The sequence below is a fragment of the Lathamus discolor genome, chromosome 2, assembly GCF_037157495.1.
Source record: "Lathamus discolor isolate bLatDis1 chromosome 2, bLatDis1.hap1, whole genome shotgun sequence".
NCBI lineage: Eukaryota > Metazoa > Chordata > Aves > Psittaciformes > Psittacidae > Lathamus > Lathamus discolor.
The window spans coordinates 2,949,109-2,955,697 of record NC_088885.1 but is presented as its reverse complement, the minus strand read 5'-3'; positions in this window follow the sequence as shown (position 1 = coordinate 2,955,697).

Genomic DNA, 6,589 nt, shown 5'->3' with positions numbered 1-6,589 from the left:
GTGCTACTAAACACACCAGGAAGGCCTCATCAAGCAAGCAATTAAACAAAGGAAGATATTAAAATAAGGCTTCTGGAATATGATGGGATTGATTTAAGATGGTTACAGGAAGCTGCTGTTCCATGACAAATGATTTTCCTGAGAAAACCCAGTAAGTGAAACATAATCACATAAGGAAATTGGTCTTGAAATATTGCTAGCTCCAGGGTTTGGAAATCAGCAGCCCCCTGTGACCTTGTGAATAGCATCTTTATTCGTGATTCAGGAAAAGAAAAGGTAAAAAGCATAAACTAGTAGACAAGAAGGGCCTTCAACTGAAGCAGAAGTTGGCAATGTCAGGCTTGTCTAGTCTATGGGGAACTCAAATGAAAAGAGATCTGATTAGAGAAGTCAAGTGGGATGGCACAGGCTACATCAAAAACCAGGCCCAGTGAGTCATAAAGGGCAGGACAGAATGGAGGGCTGCAGAAAGGCAGAGCAAGGCAGGCAGAAGCAGAGGCAAAGCTGAGCTTACTGATGTGATTTAGGGTCACATGAGCAGTAGACACGGTGCCCACACGCAAGCGTCAGCCCGGATCACCGGGACCAGCAAACCAGGAGTGGAAGCGCAGACGGTGCCTTCCCAGCCCCTCCTGCTTGAAACGCAAGCAGCTACAGAGCATCACAAGCCACCTCTAGAGCCGTGGGGAACAGCAGTGGGCCTCCAGGGCAACCCTCACGGTGGCAAGCAGGTAGGAAAGCCTCGGTTGGAACCGGATGATTTGAAGGTCCCTTAACCCAAACCGTTCTGTGATTCTATTGTTTCATTCACGAGGAAATGCCAGGTCCCTGCTCCCTAGGACACAGGAAACTGCCCAGAAGATGAGCAAAACCAGGGAGGCTTCACTGTGGAAACCTCGGGCTTGAACTCCACAGCCAAACCAGAAGGGTAACTACTGCACTGAAAGCAGCTACAAACTGCTCCGTGCTCAGTAACACCATAAGGTCCCGGAGGGCACACGGGCTGGAGGCAGCACCGGCTTGTCCCATGTACAGCAGAAAGAGGAGATGGTGAAAGAGGCCACAGCAACTTCCCACCCGCAGCTCCCTTCCTCAGCACAAACACTGCCGGCACAGCTGAAACTCAGACCCGGGCTCAATGGTACCCACGGGTTTCCAGCGTCGGGAGCTTCCCAGTGCTCCCCTTGGGAATACCCAGGGATGGACAAAGCGTTTCCGCTTTTCCTGCGGTCTCTGCCCGTCCCTGCGGCCGCCCCGTATTCCCCGTGGAGCGAGAGTGGCACCTGGTGGTCACATCCCCCCGCACCGGCCGCAAACTGGTTTCAGTGCTGCTGGGGGCAGCGGCAATGACGGGGGAGCCCTTTGGGTACCGCAGTCCTGGCGAACCAGGTCGGTGACAAGTGCTGGCTGCGGTTAGCCCTGTCCCTCACTGCCCTTCGTGCCCCCCGGCGGGCAGGCAGCACCGATTCACAGTCTGGGGTCACAGCACGAACGCTTTAGGAGCCTCCCTACCCATTCATTCTGCTCCTGAGAGTGGAAGGGAGGAAGCAATGAGGACCTGCTCTAGCTGCTGCAAACAAGCATTGATTTTTTGTCCTGACTGCTGAAAGAAAATATATATATATATATATATATATTCAGGGCTTCCTATGCAGGCAGAGGTAAAATCAGCCTCCCAAATGTGCATCCCTAGAGATGCTTAGGGCCACATGTGCCTTGGAAGAAAATGTTATTTTCCTTCTGTCTGTCCCTGAGACATTCTGTGCCTCAGTAAGACATGACTTCCGTAACTCCCTGCACTCTGCAAACCCCGTGACTAATACGTGCGCTCTGAGGCAGAACTACTGCCCCGGGGTTCCTCATTCACTGACTTGCCCAGCAAGCTGAATGTTTGGTGCAGAAGGGCTCTTCCTGGGTGATGAACAGGAGAACAGTCCCCGCCACAGCACTGAACCCAGGACAGCCTGTTCACTGGGTTCAGAACTTGCTGCTGAGAGATTTCTGCACGGCTTGGGGAGCTTCATTAGAAATTATAGAATCATAGAATAGTTTGGGTTGGAAAGGACCTCAAGATCATCCAGTTCCAACCCCCTGCCATGGGCAAGGACACCTCACACTAAACTATCCCACCCAAGGCTTCGTCCAACCTGGCCTTGAACACTGCCAGGGATGGAGCACTCACAGCCTCCCTGGGCAACCCATTCCAGTGCCTCACCACCCTCACAGGAAAGAATTTCCTCCTTAGATCCAATCTAAACTTCCCCTGTTTCAGTTTGAACCCGTTACCCCTTGTCCTGTCACTACAGTCCCTGATGAAGAGTCCCTCCCCAGCATCCCTATAGGCCCCCTTCAGACACTGTAAGGCTGCTCTGGGGTCTCCACGCAGCCTTCTCTTCTCCAGGCTGAACAGCCCCAACTTCCTCAGCCTGTCTTTATACGGGAGGTGCTCCAGCCCCTGATCATCCTCGTGGCCTCCTCTGGACTTGTTCCAACAGTTCCATGTCCTTTTTATGTTGAGGACACCAGAACTGCACACAATACTAGAGACCTCCCAGAGGGGTTCTCTGTCCCCTTACCCCCTTGTCTGTCCCCTTACCTCTGACAAACATCAACTCCTGCTGGCTCAGTAGTTGTCCAACATGTTGAGCAGTCAGGAGGATGGGCAGTGAAGAATGTGCACACAGCGATGTAAGCATGTGATGTGATAGCATGGGCTGCACTTCCATAGGAAAACAGGTTAGAAAGTCTAGGGATGCATAAAACAAAATCCATCTCCCCATAGCTGCTGTTCTGCAAAGAAAAAGCTCATCACGGTCTGTACAGGCCTGGGACCTAGGTGGTATGAGCAAAAGCATGACACAGATAATGCACCCTCCTCCTTCCAATATCAGATTTGGAAGAGGAATTCACATGGCTATTCTTTCCATTTGCCCCTCTCTTCACCCTGAATGGTACAGACCATACAGTGACATCTCAGGACCAGATTGAGTGTGGAGCAGGGAGAGCTTGAGGCTGCCTCAGGAAAGGCCTAAAACTCAATTTGGCATTGGCCAGAGCCAAAAACCACACATGTGGACACATGCACAGACATAGCTCCTTTAATAGCTCCTCTCTCCTAAATGGTTGCACATACTGTTTGTGGAAACATGTGAAAACAGAACTGCAAAACGAATGATGGCTATTCCTCCTGGTCAGTGGTGTTACAACCCCATAGGTTGGTGGCTGTCCCATCAGGCAGGGCAAGGAAGGAGACTGCGTTTCTGCAGGACATCAGGGGCGCTGTTTTGTACAGAAGGAACAAGCTGTCGCGGTTTAAGCCCAGCCGGTAACTCAGAACCATGCAGTTGCTTGCTCACTCCCTCCCTTCTTCCCCCCTACCCTGCTCCCGGAGGGATGGGGGGGACAATGGAGAGAATGTGACTCCCACAGGCTGAGATAAGAGCAGCCCAGTAGCTAAGGTATAACACAAACCACTGCTGCTACCACCAATGATAATAATGATAAGGGAAATAACAAGGGGAGAGAATATAAAACTAAAAGGGGAAAAGTAAGAGAAAACAATAAACACAAGTGATGCACAATGCAATTGCTCACCACCCGCTGACTGATACCCAGCCCAACCCGAGCAGTGATCTGAGCCTTCCAGGTAACTCCCCCCAGTTTCTATACTGGGCATGACGTGCTGTGGTATGGAATACCCCTTTGGTTAGTTTGGCTCTGGGGTCCTGTCTCTGCTTCCTCCCGGCTTCTTGTGCCCATCCTCACTGGCAGAGCATGAGACTGAGAAAGTCCTTGATCAGGGTAAACATGACTTAGCAACAGCTAAAAACATCAGTGTGTTATCAGCGCTGTTCTCAGACTAAAGTCAAAAACACAGCGCTGCACCAGCTACAAAGAAGGAGAAAAATGACTGCTACAGCTGAACCCAGGACACGAGCACAGCAACATCACACCACCTTGTAAAATCATTTGCATTCATCTGCATGAACATGAAACTGCTGCAAACCTCTGGACCTTGCACACCGTATTAAGATGCTACCACTAGCTGTAACCATCTTGCGGCTAAAAAGGTATAGTTTCAATGAAATACTAATTGCAGAGCACATTCTAAACGGTTCCTCAGGGAGAAAAGCTATGGGGAGGGCTGCACATGTGGTTTGTTTGCATCACTTGCCTTTATTATTCCTGCAGGTTCTCTTTTCTTCCTCAGTCTCACTTAAAGCTCATGCTGTGGCAACTATGGGGTGGAAAGGGAGTGATGGGGAGGCACACTGAGTCACTAACACACCTTTCAGCAGGTTTAACTTACCCCACTATATCTTATTCTTTCCCAATTCCTTTTTCTTCTCCCCTAATTCTTCATTATTTCCTAATTTCCTCGTTTTGTTCCCTAAAAACTGAGTATATAAAGAATAAATTGAATCTGAGGATAAAAAACTGATGGAAACAAATTCCTGCTTTCTTTGCATGAATAACCCTGTTGATCTCCTCCACTGACAGTGCACAAATAGCTGTGGATATCCAGAGCTTTCTCCCTTGTTTGGGAACCCCCCAAATAGGATGCATACTCCTGACTGCTTACTCTGTGCAGGTTTTGTAGCACCGTGCAAGGGGAAACAATGCCTCCAAACTGTTTGGGGCTTCAAACAGGTGAACACAGGTCTCTTGCAGCTGCTCTGGAGATAGCTTTTGACTCCAGAACTGAGTTAATTCCCATTGAAAATATCAGGGGGTTATTTAACACCCTTCTCTATGGAAGAGTTAAGTTTTCACCTTAACAGGTCATGAAGCAGCAGAAGTGTGAAAGCCGGCAGTACCACCAGAGACCTGCAGAATTGTACTCAAGTCACTACAGGAAAGGTCCTCTCATCCTCCTCCTTTTTCCAACTGGAAAATTGGTTTCAAAGCAAGGTCTGCTTTGAAGGAGCGTCCAAGTGCCTTCCGATGCACATACACCCATATGGCCACAATTTGGGTGTACATCACCGGGAAGACTTGCAAAGCTTTCTCTCCAGACCAAAGTCCCGTTCTGCTTCGTGACTGTCCGCACTGTATCAGCAGACCTGCCTGGGGCTTTCTGTCCCTTTTCTGGCTCAGGGCACAACTGTTTTTCTTCCATCTCAGACCTAAGAGGCTGAAAACAAAGAACAATCTAAGCTGTGCCACCTCACAGTGCTATGGTGAGAAGCTACAGGCAAGGCAGAGGCTGATTTCTAAGCAGCATGAACACTGGCCTCTGCATCTTTATTAGCAATGAAAACTTTACCTTCTGTCTGACAGTAAGTTCCAGAGTTAATATTCTTTCTTTAGAGTACGCTTTGTAGGCTCTGTAGTTGCAGCAGGCCCCATTTCTATGAGCTGTTCAGTGCTCTGCAGTAGATATGACCATCTCACTGCCCATGGGCTCAGAGCATGCAGTGCACATTTGGGTGCTCGATCAATTACGGTTTTAATAAAGGCTTTCATTAAAAAGTGCTTAATCAAAACTATTGGGACTAAAGGTTTGTATTTTCCAGGCAGTTTAAAGCAAAAGTTTACTGTGACACTGACACACACCAGCAGTGCTGGCCCTTCCAATTCAACTCTCAAATCTATCTTCGTCATGAACAGTTGAGAAGCTCAATGTGCTCTTTCTAAATTGCTGTGGGTCATGCTGGGGAAGAAATGGGCTTCAGAAGTGCAAACTGATTGACTTGGTTTGATTAAATATTAACCTAAACAGCATAAATCAAGGTTTTACCCCAGTACCATTTGAATGAGCATCATGCTGTATCTAGAACAAGCAAGAATGACTTTTACCATGCAGACCAAAGTGATGCTCCTGGAAATACTGGCTATTGCTCCTTGGTCATAGAATAGGTTTGGTATTCAGTAGACTATAAAAATAAAGCCTCTTAAAAATACTTTCATTTAAAAATACCTTTTTGAGGGATTAATACTTAAATTTGTGAGTGGGAGTGTTTTAAACTGACTCTTCCCATAAATCTGACTGTAATTTGACTGTAAACTGCCTTTGCTAACAACGGCTTCCACATGCACAAACCCAGCCATGAGATCAAAGACTCGGGTTCGCATTTGTCAATCCCCTGACTTTCTTTGCAACATTAAAGTCTGGGTTTGAATAGCAGGGAAAAGGACACTAGTTTTAAGGGAAAACTTTCTCCTTGTTCAAAGTATTCATGCCTTTTGAATGGAAAATCATCACAACTGTTGTTGAAATTCTGAGCATTGGGATCCCCACCGTCTCACAGTCAGTTCTGCCTCTTTTCTTGAGACCAGCAAACACTTAGTTCTATCTTTGAGACCTCCTGCTTGCTGGCTGAAATTATCCAATAGTCCAGACATTGCTGGAGAAGGAGAGACACTTCTTATGGAGTTCACATTTCCTTAGGAAAAGGGAGTAAGAGCATAAAGGAGAAGATGTGTTCAGCTACTAGCTGTTGTAAGGAGTGAGAGTGAGGGAGTCTTGCTATTTAAGCCTATGAATTGTGTAACAAGTGAACATGTTCCCTCTCACGCCAAAGTATTCCTACATAAGCAAAAAACAAGACAACTGCTATTCAAGAAGGACTAGAGCCACATTGATCAC